Source organism: Zingiber officinale, chromosome 3A (assembly GCF_018446385.1).
Source record: "Zingiber officinale cultivar Zhangliang chromosome 3A, Zo_v1.1, whole genome shotgun sequence".
NCBI classification, from domain to species: Eukaryota; Viridiplantae; Streptophyta; class Magnoliopsida; order Zingiberales; family Zingiberaceae; genus Zingiber; species Zingiber officinale.
In genome coordinates, this window is record NC_055990.1 from 52,739,187 (window position 1) to 52,754,131 (window position 14,945).

The window sequence follows — 14,945 nt, forward strand, 5'->3', positions numbered from 1 at the left end:
TTATATTTTTGGTCTCTAACTATAATGATTAGCGGTCAAAATTTAAATTTGATCGTTAATTTAGCAATTAAAATAAAATCGATCCTTAAATTGAATTTAAAGTTTCGGACGTCAGTTAAATTTGACGATAGAAATAAAATCAATCTCTAGATTTAACAATATAATTTAATTGTCAATTTAATCATAAATTTAGCAACTGATTCTATTTCAATTATTAAATTTAACGTTTGATTTTATTTCGATCGACTAAAATTAACCATTGAATATTGACATGTAATTATGTGTCACTCTATATGAGTTCTTGTAGGAATACAGATACGTCCCTTTTGATGGGTCTAATAACTAGCGCATAAGGTATTGTCACAATAAGTAACTGATTCTTTTATAGGTGATGAAGCATAGCGGTCCCCGGTCTCCCTTGGCAATAGTTTGTTATGTCTGCGAGTGAGAGAGGTAGCCGAAGACGGATATCACTACTGGCAAGCACTTTGCAGGAAATTGCGATCCTATAAAAAAACCATGAATCATCGCACGTTATCATCTCATCGTTCCAAAATTTTCTCTTTTCGATTCTCATCATTTTGACCTTGCTAGGACTCTGCTATTGTATTTGTTCCATTGATGTCTTTCGCTTTTGACGACCCTGTACAACGGATTTTATTTGACTTCGTAAGTCATGTACAGTTGGTGCTTCCGTTTCCTGACCTCGGCGGGTTGACTAGGAGCCCCCCCTCCATGCGGCAGGTGCCCCGGTGTTCGGTCGGTGGATGGTTCGTGGGCGGAATCGGAAGGTATTCACCTTTTTGCAGATACGTGAGTTTTGCTTTTCTTTGTTCTTTCCCGAATTCATTTCTGTGTCTCAAACGTACTTCCCAGTTGATTAAGGATCAACTCTATTCTGAAAGGGGAAAAAACAAAAAATAATAATAATAATAACCGGCCAAACAAATTTAGGCTCGTGGTCAGCTCAGACCTCCCTACAAGCTAATTTAGGCTCGTGGTCAGCTCACGACCTCCCTACAAGCTTGTGGTAAGGCCGCATGAGTTCGTGACGACACCACAAACTCTGGCATCTCCACAGCCAACAAAGCCGACCAAGCCAGCTCGAATTAATGGTAGATTCCGTCGCTAATGGATCACTAAATGAATTCAAGAATTGATTAAATTATATTTTTGGTCGCTAATGGTTAACGAGCAAAATTTTAAATTTGATCATTAATTTAGTAAAAAAAATAAAATTGATTGTTAAACTTTACAACCGAATTTAAAGTTTAGGTCCTTAAATTTAGAGACTCAAAAAAAAAATTCTAATTTAGCAATTGATTTTATTTAGGTCAGTAAATTTAACGACTGATTTTATTGTGATCGTTAAATTTAACGACGAATATAATTTCTTTAGTGATCGAAAATAACAGTGTAATGTGTTAATTTTTGTGATTTCTTACCAGAATGCATATAAATAAGTTTTGATACTCTTTGTTCTTTCCTGAATATCCATTTCTGTCTCAAACTATGCTTTTGTTGATTCAGGATCGGCTCAGTCCTGAAAGGAAACCGGCACAAAAAATAGGAATCCTTTAGTGAGACCGGCCATATAAATTTAAGCTAGTGGCCAGCTCACGCCTCACTGCAAGCTTGTAGTAAGACCGCATGAGTTTGTGGCGACACCACAAACTCTGGCCTCTCTAGACCGACTAAGCCAACCCAGCAAGCTTGAGCTCGAGCTAGCTAGGCTGCACGCAACTAGATCACCAGCATGTAGCCACCTTGAGTTCGTGGCCATTGTGAGTTCAAAGCCTTGCTGTGAGTTTGCAACAGCGCTTCCAATTCATGGCCTCTCCACAGTCAGTCAGGTGAGCTCAAGACGGCTGCGCAACCAGTTCACATAACGGCTTCTGTGAGTTTGCAGCCTTGCCCTGAATCTGCGTGAGTTTAAGGCCTTGCTATAATGAACTCACGGCTAATTCTTTTTATAAGAGGAAATTATTTCGACCATGAATAATACGCTCAAATGGCACACCAAATAGGCAGGCTGTTATGCACAACTATGGGCCCTTTAGTTTATTATCTTGAATTATGATGGTAAAAAGGTGATAATATTCCTCCCAAACAGTTCTCAAAGTCTGTCTTTAGTGTTGGACCCTGTGATTATTTTGATATGATCAACTAAGTTACTTAGGTACTATTTATTTTTTATCCCTGTGTCTAAGTGTGCAGGAGCTTAGGAGCACAGAAAGTCGAGCAGAAGACGCGGCTAGCGAGAAGGACGACACGGGAAGGGAGTCGACGGGCTTGGTGCGTCTGAAGGACGAAAGAGCTGTGGAAGAGTACACCGGTAGGCGAGAAGAACGTGCGCGACGTTCGAGGGACGTAAAGCTGGGATAGAAAACTGCTCGAGCAGAAGGCCGGAAATTGGATTCGAGTGAGCCTTATTTCGGTTGGCCGAAATCACCTAAGCAAACAGAACTTCAGAAGTCAAAGTAAAGAAGAAAGCGAGCTGGAAATGCAGCTCAAGCCGCCTCCATCAAGATTGGAGGCGCCTCCTCAGCCCGGGTCAACTCAATTGTTTGTGCGCGGATAGAACTTTATCCGCTTGACTTGGCTCGAGACGCCTTGAACCTTGTTGGAGGCGCGTTGGACTTTGTTGGAGGTGTCTTGGACCCTCAGGATAGACTTTCCAAGAGCTATATAAAGGCTCATGGAGCTAGGAAATATTAATTCATTCAAGCAATCAACTCTGTAATCATTCTTAGCAACCTCTGAGCGTTCTAAGTGTGTAAAAAGGCTTCTCCGCCTACAGTGAAGGAGATACTCTAGTAGAGCTGTTCAACCACCTTGGATTAACAACCGTCTTGGTTGTAACCAAGTTAATTTCTGGTCTCCTTTTTATTTCTGCTCATTTTACTTTTTATAGTGTTGCATTTTTTGAGTTGAAAGCCTTGAGGAGGGTATACTCTTATTTTGCAGGTAATTCACCCCCCTCTTGCCGACCCCGCTGCACCAACAAGTGGTATCAGAGTTCGACAGTCTCAGAAGGACTAACCGCCGACTGAAGCACAAAGATCAAGACGATGGCCGGAGTGAACATTCATCCCCCGAAGTTCGACGGAGACTTCGCTACGTGGAAACGCAAAATGGAGGTATGTTTTAAGACCAAATTCAATATTCTTTTAATAATGAAATATGGATATACAGCGCCGAAAGACAAAGAAGAATGCAACTGGAGGAAGAAGGAGCAAGCCGATTTCGTGGCCAACGGAAAGGCAGAATTCCACCTACTCAGCGTGCTGCCGCTCCAGGAGGTAAGTTGGATCGGGAGCTACGATTCCGCTAAAGACCTCTGGGATAAATTTCTAGAGCTTCACGAAGGTACCTTGGAAGCTAAGCTAGCGAGACGCGACATCCTCCGGATCCAATTAACGAACCTTTGGATGAACAACAGTGAGAAGGTAGCGCAACTCCAAGCGAGGATCAAGGAGCTGATAACGCAACTGACGAATCTCGGAGAATCGGTAATGAATCGAGATTCCATCCGGTATACGCTCAACGCCTTTCCCAAAACTCCGAAATGGGCTTCCTTAGTAGATGCTTACTACATCTCTAAGGACTTTGAGGTAAGTAGTTTAGAAACTTTATTCTCTACCTTCAAACTTTACGAGTCTCGAGTTGTAGAGCCTAAAGAAATAGTGAAGTTAAACCTCGACATCGCCTTACAAGCCAAGTTAGACGATCCCGACTCTGAAGCTTCGATCGACGAAATAGAAGCAGCGCTACTGGTAAGATGTTTCAATAAATTCCTTAAAACTAATAAATTTCGATCACAGTCGAGAAAGCATCAGCGCAACAGAAGGACGGTCCGGTGCTACAATTGCAACAAAGAAGGACACATCAAGGATGATTGCCCAAAAATAAAGGAAAAGACAAAAGACAAGGAGAAGGTAAAGCACAAGTCAAACACCTCCAAACACAAAATCTTGAAGGCCACTTGGGACGATTCAACATCCTCCAAATATGAAGTCGAAGCCTTCTCGGAACTAGCACTGATGGCGAACCACCAGCTAGAAGAAGAGTCAAGTTCATAAATGAGCATAGATGAAGGGGGAGGAACATCAGAAGAGGAAAGCTATAATGAAGGGGGAGCATCACAAAGTAAGGTACGTGCTTTAAACCCTAAATAGTCATTTCAATTTATTAAAGCTCTTTCTAAAGACTTAGCTGAATCAGAAAAAGAAATTGCTAACTTAAATAAAATGTTAGATAATTTGAAATCTGAAAATGATAAATTAAAACTTCAAATTGAAAGTTTAAAATCTGATGCATGTTTAAACACTAAAGTTTTTCAAAAATCAAAAATTAAAATTTATGAAAAATTAAACTGGTATATAAGAAAGCATCAGGGACAACTTAGACGAATTCCAAGAAATTATATACCCCCTAAGTTCTTAAATAATTTTGTAGGAAGGAACCTATATTGGGTTCCAAAATCTTTACTAGTTTAAATTATTTTTAAGTTAGGGCTTACAGCGAGAAAATTAAACATTACAATTTCTTTATGAGGTTTTGTCTAAGGAAGTGGTTGTTGCTCCAATAACCAAGAAGACCTAGTGCCTTGCCACGACCTGGAAACCAAAATATTGAAATAAAATATTTAATTAACTTTCTAGTAAATCATTAAAATTGAAATTAAATAATACTTTAAAAGTTTTTCTTTAACATCTTCTTAATTTCACAAAAATAGTTCTTGCATAAATTTTTTTACTTAGGAAAATTCTCTATAATAATTTTTAAAAATTTCTTCTAAAATTAGAACTAAATTAGAAATTTATTTTTCTTGCCTATGTTTTAACATAGAGAATTCTTTCAAAAGTCTCAGAAATTTGTTTTACATGACTTAGAAATTTTTTTTACCCCGATTTTGCTGTGATCAAAGGGGGAGAGTTAGGTAACAAGCTTAGGGGGAGTTAGGAAAATTAAATTTTTTTCTAACTTATGCAAATTCTTAAAATGTTAGTTTAGTAATTTTCTTAAAATTACTATTTGTTTGTTTTTACCCTAACTTAAACTTGAGTTGATGCACATCAAAAAAAAGGGGAGATTGTTGGACCCCGTGGTTGTTTTGATGTGATCAACCAAGTTAGTTAGGTCCTATTTGTTTTTTATCCCTGTGTCTAAGTGTGCAGGAGCTTAGAAGCACAGGAAGTCGATCGGAAGACGCAGCTAGCGAGAAGGACGACACGGGAAAGGAGTCGACGGGCTCAGTGCGTCTGAAGGACGAAAGAGCTACGGAAGAGTACACCAGTAGGCGAGAAGAACATGCACGACGTTTGAGGGACGTAAAGCCGGGACGGAAGACTGCTCGAGGAGAAGGCCGAAAATTGAGTTCGGATGAGCCCTATTTCGGTTGGCCGAAATCATCCAAGCAAACGGAGCTTCGGAAGTTAAGGCAAAGGAGAAAGCGAGCTGGAAATGCAGCTCAAGGCGCCTCCATCAAGATTGGAGGCGCCTCCACCTTTGAGGCGCCTCAATCAAGCATTGGAGGTGCCTCAAACCTTTGAGGCGCCTTCAAGATTGTTTGAGGCACCTCAGCCTGGGTCAACTCGACTGTTTGTGCGCGGATAGAACTTTATCCACTTGACTTGACTCGAGGTGCCTTGAACCTTGTTGGAGGCGCCTTGAACCCTCGGGATAGACTTTCCAGGAGGTATATAAAGGCCCCTGGAGCTAGGAAATATTAATTCATTCAAGCAATCAACTCTGTAATCATTCCTAGCAACCTCTAAGCATTCTAAGTGTGTAAAAAGACTTCTCCTCCTACAGTGAAGGAGATACTCTAGTAGAGCTGTTCAACCGCCTTGGATTAACAACCGTTTTGGTTGTAACCAAGTTAATTTCTGGTCTCCTTTTTATTTTTGCTCATTTTACTTTTTATTAGTGTTGCATTTTTTGAGTTGAAAGCCTTGAGGAGGGTATACTCTTATTTTACAGGCAATTCACCCCCCTCTTGTCGGCCCCGCTGCACCAACACTTAGATTATATCAAGAGAGATAAATCACGGGTGGTTACTAGTCCAAACAATGACCAATACATAGGAGAGGACAGGAATCTAGCTATTAATTAGAAATTGATCTCTAGATCTTATGATGATAATATCTCATGTACTAACTCTGGGAGACCAGGCTCAAGCGTTCTAACCAAAAATTAATATAATACTATAGTACCTCTAAGGAGTCCAAAATAAGTAATGAATGATACTTTTGGATTCTTTGCAACCTTAGGAACCCACAAGACCTAAAATGGGTGCAATCTAAACTCTCTTTGTCAATCAGTAGATTTTGAACAAATCCCATTGATAGACCTAGACTATTTGGATTTCTGTAAACTCTCTTGCAATCTAAACTCTCTTGTATCCATCTGGTAGGGTTGAGTGAGAGGAAGATAGATATGATGTCAAACCTTTGTTCTAATAAAAGAACACCATGGCTTGGTGTGGAGAGACCAGACCCAACTTGGTCTTGGTCTGCTTTCATATCAGGCATATAGTTTTCCTTGATCAGAATCAATGTTTGACATTATATCTACCTTTCTGTCACTCAACCTTATCTATCAGAATGGATGCAAGTTTGTAGAAATTCAAATAGCCTAGGTATATAAGTGAGTTTCGATTAAAATTCACTTATCAACCTAGAGAGCTCAGATTGCACACATTTAAAGTCTTATAAATTTATGAGGTCACAAGAAGTCTAAAGGTGTCATCCATTACTTATTTTGGGTTCCCTAAATGTGTAGAATCATAAAAGCACTAGAGGATGGGTGAATAATGCGCATCTCTTTTTCACTTTTTTGGAAAACAAAGAATACACAATAGAAAAGAAAAGAAACAATGCTAATACTTTTTCTTTTACTTGGTTCGAAGTCTTCGATGACTTCTACTCTGAGGCCCGCACTCGTTGAGTGCTTTCGTTAGACAATCCACTAAAAGCTTAAATATTATAAAATGATATAGAATTTAAAGTACAAGTAAATAAAGATAATTATATAGATGACTTAGACTAGAAACTTGGGTGTTGTCGTCGAAGTAGCATTTCAGCATTATAACGGAGTTTTAGAACAACACATGAGTATAAAAGTCGTAGTTGATTGGTGTGCTGATGCTGCTGGTCGAAGCTTCTTTTATAGGCCTTTCTAGGCTCTTGGACCGCCCCGGACACCTCCACTAGAGCCTATTTGATCCTTCTTCAATGTTGAGTTATCCAACACCGGGTGCTTAGACCATCCATGGGTGCCTAGATTGCTGACGTGGCTACACCTTAGTGAAACTCTATCTATCTTGCCTCTATCAAATCCTGGGCACTTAGACCAGCTCTGGGCGCTTGTACTCTGACATGTGTTGACCCATCAGAGCACATCAACTCAACTACACTCGTGACTGAGTTTGGTCCAATCCAAAGAGTCTACCCAAGTTCTACCGTCATTAAGTAAAGAAATAACTCTAAAAATCCATTAACGGATACTCCTATCACTAGGGTCCCTAGATCATACATTCCTAGAGTTAATCAATTTACTTCCTAACGGTAGATTAATACAATTAAGTAGAAGAGGTAACCTAGAAAGTCTAGTTAAAGGGTTACCTTCTGTCACAAGGCCCCCCCCCCAGTCATACGTTCCTAGATTATACAAGTTACTTCCTAACATTAATTTAAGAGAATCCTCCAAACTCTAATTAACCTCCCTAGTAGAGAATCGGTCCCTATTTCAAGGAAGCACCGTAAAAAGTAAGGGATACATTCTGTCATAAGGTCTCATGGTCTTACAATCCAAGGTTCTTCCTCTACACGATGATCAAAACCCTACATCTACATGAATTGACCTCACACACATTTAGTCAAACACATACAAGACACAACACACATAAAACATGATATACCACTTCATAGCATAAGAAAATGTCCAAATATATAGTTCATACATCACATCATAGTTACTTCCTATATCAAAGATCTAGATAATCTACTCTATTACAAGGGAGATACAATTCAAAGAAGAAGAAAGAAGCAAACTACAACTCAATACATATTGGAGATAGAGAGAAGAGATGTTTATCTTTGAAGCGCAGCGTCCTTGGAAGCGCTCCCTTGCTCAGGAGATGGGCGTATCGGCGAAGAAGATAGAAGATCTAGGGTTCCCCCAATGGAGAGAACCCTTCTCCAAGGAATGGGGATGAAACCCAAGCCAAAAGATTCCCCCAAAAGGGGAGAAAAACCCCTTTAAATAGGGCAAGGCATGAGCCTGGCACGGCCGGAGCCTTCTTGGTCTCGGTCTAGGTGACACACCGTGTGGTTTTACATGGTCGTGTCCTGCTTTCTCTTGGAAGAGTTGCACGACCATGTGGGATCACACGACCATGCTCTACTTGCTTGCTTGATGGGTGACACACCCATGTGGGATCACACGGTCGTGCCTTGCTTTTTCTCTGGTGAGGTCACACGGTCGTGTGGCTTCACACGGCCATGGTATGCTTTTGCTCTAGAAAGTCCACATGACCATTTGGATTCACACGGTCATGATCTTCTTCTCTTTGATGTGTGGCACGACCGTGTGAGTTCACATGGCCTAAGATTGCTTTACCATGGGCAAGACCACATGGTTGTGTGGTTCCACACGGCCTGAGCTTGATCTTCTCTAGTTGCTCCCATATGAGTCTTTTGCTCCGTTTTCACTCCAAATCGCATCATATCAATCAAAACAAGCAAAGAGCAGATCTCTAAATTGAATACAATAGAAGTACAATATTATAATGAAATAGGATGTAATAAACATAGATTATACTCATACAATACAAGTAGATGTACTTTAAAGTATGCATAAAAGTATATATAATATACGCACATCATTAACTGACACATATCATCTTTCTATCATCTTTTCAATACCTTGCTTCAGATACAACTGATGGGAATGATTAATCGAAGGACAAAAAGAATTCAAATCCTGGCCTGACTTCCACAGCCAGTAGTGTAGTCACAGCTTAGGTAACATCGTCACCTGAGAGATTGTTAGCCACAAAGATGTTGATGCAAGTGATAATTATCAATGATGATAATTATCAATGAGAATAATAAAATAAAATGATCGGGACTTCTAGCTAAGAAGATGTTAACATAAGTGATAATTGTCAATGAGAATAATAAAATAGAATGACTAAGACTCTTAGCCAAAGAGATGTTAACACAATTGATAATTATCAATGAGAGTAATAAAATAGAATGACCGAGACTGCTAGTCGATGAGAGTAATAAAATAGAATGACTGAGACTACTAGTAAATGAGAATAATAAAATAGAATGATTGAAACTGCTAGCCAAAGAGATGTTAGAGTAATAAAATATAATGACCATGACTGCTAGCAAAAGTGATGTTAACGCAAGTGATAATTGTCAATGAGAGTAATAAAATATAAGGATTGAGACTGTTAGCCAAAGATATGTCAATACAAGTGATAATGATTAATAGGAATCATAAAATAGAATGACCAGAGGCATTATAATTTAGCAAACACAGTTGTAGGTAGAGAGGCTCTTGCAACCTGGGACAATGAGTCTATTGGAGATCTCTATAGTAGGGAGACTCTCTTAACCTAGAATAGTTGAGGTCTAGGAGAGATCTTTGTGATGAAAATGGAACAGTAAATTCCATACCTTGCGTTGGAGAAGATCTTGGAGACTTGGACGGAGAAAATAGCAAATGGAGGAAGTCGCCTCTTGTTATCTGTGAGAGGATTACAATGAAGAATGCTTTTCAACGATTCCACAAACCAAATCCCTTATTTCCATGAATGAACCCCTTTCCCTTTGATTTTCTTGGGCGCCTTATAAGGAGAAGAGTGAACACCACTTGCCCACTCTCTCGACTGTGCCACTCAATTGGCAACGTGTGCAGTAATTGCACACGTCCAACATCTCCCACTCATCCAAGTCAATCCCCAAAGGTCATTAGGTCACAAAGACTATAAAATAATCAAGTCACAAAGACCATACAATAACATTCATTTTATACATTAGGGGAAATGGTTTGTGTGATAATAAACATATTGAGCGATAGTTGCTAAGAAGATTGTTACACCTTACATATCCACTCTCTGAGCAATCAATGCTAATAAAGTTGTTACACTTTATTTAGTTGCTCATCCAAATAAATCAGAGACACTCTCATAATGGCACATAGCCTTTCTCCTGGCAGTACATATATGTTATCCAGGAAGCATCAAATCTCTTAGTGGCACACAACCATTATCTTGGAGATATCCATGTCTTGCTATTTACCTAGACTATGTCAAGAGCATGTTCCATATTCAATATTCATAATTATTTCTATATATAACAGAAATGGGTCAACTAGTGAATAACATCAAAAGATGTAAATCTGTTTAATCTTCAATTTTAGCTAAAATCTATTAATTCTAATCAATTACTTTCTTAGTTATGCTCCATAGACTGAATCATTCATAGTCATAGGATACATGTTAAAGTAACATACACTGATTAAAATTTTAAGTAAATAACTAAATAGTCATTTAGGGTAAAAACTGAGATTAATTTATAATCTCAAAGGTCTCACATAGTAGAGAAACAATGATCTATTCTCCTACTACACTTATTATCGCAATAGCACATGTGGTATGAATCACATGCTACGATGTTATTCTTTTTATTAAAAAGAGTGCATATTTTTCTCAAATTTAACATCGTACAGATTTTGATCTAGACATACCTAATGTCTAATCCTGAATTTAATATATGAATTCCAATCTGTCCTTCAACAGGTTCAGCAAATGGTAGGTTCATTTACTTTGATCTTTAATTACACATAAATGATCTCATCTTGACATAATTATCAAGAAGACCTTAACTTATGGATATGTTTGTTCACAACTACGTAAATTGTCCCATAAGTAACGATCTTACCTCTATTTATACTTAATAAACAGAGATGATTGTCCATGTGATTAAATCAATCTCAACCTACCATATGCTCACTGAGAACTTATATGAATGTAACAAAAATAACATATACACTGAATAAATTATGGTAAATAACACAATAAAATCACAATATCTGATTGTTATTACAAGCTTGTTACATTCTACGAAGTACCAAAAATTTTACATGTTCTTTAAATGACTCTCTAGTAATTGTCTTAGTAAAAGGATTTGCAAGCATAGCACGTGTAGGGACATACTCAAGAATTACTTTTTTTTAGCCATAATATCCCTCACAAAGTTATATTTTAGCTATTTGCTTGCTTTTGCTATGATATTTGGGATCATTGGAAAAAGTTATTGCAGCTTGACTATCACAGTGGATAGTTACTAGACTCTCACTATCCTTAGCAATCTTTAGATACTTTAGGAACCTTCTCAACCAGAATGCTTCTTGCACAACCGCTGAACATGCCAAATATTCAGCTTCCATTGTTGACAAAGTTATACGAACCTGTTTCTTGCTATTCCATAAGATGACACCACCAATCTGCAAGAACACATAGCCTGATGTGAATTTTCTATCATTTATGTCCCCATCCCAATCTACATCTGAATAACCTTTCAAACTTATATCTAATCCTTGAAAATAGAGATAATAATCTGTTGTCGCCTCAAATATTTGAATATCCTTTTTACCACCTTCCAATGTCTCTGTTCTGGGTTTGACTAGAAGTGATTGACTAAGTCAATAGCATAGCTGATATCGAGACATGTACATAACATAATGTATATCAAACTATCCAAAGGTTTTTTAGGACAATCTCTAATGATCTTCACCCCTAAAATATACTCAACTTCTCACATATCTGTTGTATCAAATTATGATGATAGCCACTTCTTGACTTCATTTACATACCCTATTTCATTTTCAGCTATCAGCATATCATCAACATATAATGATAAAATGACATACTTTTCTTTTTCTCTTTTCAAGAAAATACAATGATCCTCATTAATCATCTCGAAACTATAAGATAAAATAACTTTGTTAAATCTTATGTTCCATTATCTTGACACTTACTTTAGCCCATATATAGACTTTCTAAGTCTACATACTTTCTCCTCTTGACCTTCAGCAATGAAACCTTCTGGCTAAATCATATAGATTTTCTCATCAAGCTCACCATTAAGGAAAGCAGTTTTTACATCTATTTGATGCAATTCCAAGTCATAATGTGCCACAAAGACTAAAATAACTCATATTGACACAAATTTTACTATAGGAGAAAATGTTTCTTTAAAGTCAATACCCTCCAATTAGGTAAATCCTTTTACAACCAAATGAGTTTTGTATATGTTGATTGATTCATCAGCTTTTATCTTTATCTTGAGAATCTACTTATTCCCAATAGCCTTTCGAAGCCTTTCGACCCAGAGAAAGATTGACTAAGTCCCAAACATGATTCTGATTCATAAACTTCATCTCTTCAACCATTGCAACTTTTAATTTTTCTCTAACTCTACATCTCAATACTTCCTCAATAGATTGAGGTTCATCATCATCAACTGGGAGTGTTATCAATATCTCATTCTCAATATCAAACATCTTCTTAGGTTTGATTATATGAACACTTCTTCATAAGTTGAGCTATTGAGAAGTCAACTCATGACTTGGCATATCACTGCCACTCAATTAACTAGACTCAGACATCCCTTTTGACACCTCTCTTGTTGATAATATCTCATCCTCCTCAAATAGAGGAACACTTTTATTAGCATTGCCTCTAGTTGGGAACTCCGTTTTGAGAAAAATCACATCTCTCGAATCTATTTTGGAGATGATTCCATCTAGTTGCTCACCTATGAAAATATAACCTTTGGAAGTTTCATGATATCTAATAAAGATACATTTCTTACCCTTAGGTTCCAATTTTTCATATTTGTTAGAACTATTATGAACATAAGCAGCTGACCCCTAGGGTTTTAGATTATTCAAATTTAATTTTTTGCCTATCCAATGTTTATATGGGGTAGATGGAGCTGACTTTGAAGGTACCTTGTTAAGTATATAGGTTGTAGTTAATAATGCATCTCTCTAATAGGAGATTGACAAATTAGCTAATGCTATCATAGACCTAACCATTTTAAGAAGAGTCATATTTCTTCTTTAAGCTATCCTTTTTTGCTGTGGAGTTTTAGGGATTGTTAGCTATTTAATAATCTCTCAATTATTACATATTATCTTGAATATATCAGATAAATATTCCCCTCCATGGTCAGTGCATAAAATCTTAACTTTACATTTCATTTGATTCTCAACTTCGTTCACATAACGAATGAAGCAATCCAATTCTTTTGATTTATGAGAAATCAAATACACATGACAGAAATGAGAAAAATCATCAATAAATGTAATGAAATAGGAAGCTCCATGTCTAGCCTTCATATTTATTGGACCACAAATATCTAAATAAATTAATTGTAATGGTGATTCAGCTCTAATAATTTTGCCAAATGGTTTCTTAGTTGCTTTTCTAGCAATACAATGGTCACATATAAATAAGTAAATCTTAGTCCGAGTGCCCAATAGACCCTCTCTAGCCAACTGATTCATACGTTCTTGTCTTATGTGCCATAATCTAGCATGCTAAACCTCATCAATTATACCTGCATCACTAGTTAGAATAATGTTCAAAAAATAACCCTCAATAGCACAATTGACATCTAGTTCTATATCAAGAATTATAAAATCATTTATTAAAAAACCATATCCAATTGACAATGGATCAATCTTAAGTTCAACACACCGACTATAAAAATTAATACAATATCCTAAATTAAGAAGACACGTAATGGAAACAAGATCCCATAGAATTTAGGGCATATAGGACATCATGTAGAAACAAAACACTACCACCACAAAGGTTGAGTTTGCAAGTATTGACTCCTTTGACTTCAACTCTTGCATTGTTTCAAACATAGATCCACTTGTTACCATATGGTACCTGATGGTACTCAACAAATGTAACTCATTCCCGAGCTACATGGTTGGTTGCTCCCAAATTTATAATCCATAAAGGATAAAAATGAGCTAACAACATTAAACTAGTAACAAAATGCTTAGGAAAAGAAGACACACTTGGATTTACATTTTTCATCTTAGTGCACTCTCGAGCGAAATGACTCTTCTTATCACAGTTAAAGCAAGTCAACTTGCTTTTAGGTTTCTTTATAGTCTTCTTTCCTTTCTTCTTAATTGGGCCCTGTCTCATACTAACAGCTTCTTTCTTCTTTCCCTTCCCTTTCTTGAACCATTTTTTTTCATGGATCCAGATGATCCAACAGTACTAACAGCTACATAGGCTAGTCCAAAAATCTTTACGGATTCAACTCTCTTTGCCTCCAATTCTATATTGCGTGAGACGTTAATGAAAGTCGTGATACTCTCACTGTGAGTTAGGGTCTTTTTCATGGTCTACCAAGAATTTGGAGGGGAACGAATAACTTCTTGAACCTATATTGTTCATCGGTTAACTTATGACTAGTAGTTTTAAGCTCCCGAATCATGTTCGACATCTCCCTGAAGTGTTAAACCATCGTAACATTCGGATGCTTCTTGTAGCTGTCAAACTTGATCGTCAACTGTCAAAACTTGCTCAGACTTACTCCACTATATTTTTCTTTAAGGTCTAATTAGACTGTATGAGCCAAAAGATACAACTTATACTCAACAACTAGGTCATTTACCATTAAACTAATCAATATACCCTTTGTAGTGGAGTCTTTTTTCTTCCATACCTTATAAGCATCAAGATCTCGTTTGTTCTATGTAGTGGGATGATCTAAAGATTTTACCATAACCTGATTTACAACCTTTAGAACTTCTTGTTCCTCAAGTACATACTGTATCCTGAGGTGCCAGATCTTATAGTTATCCCCATTAAGTTTCTCTCTTTGTTTGAGTTC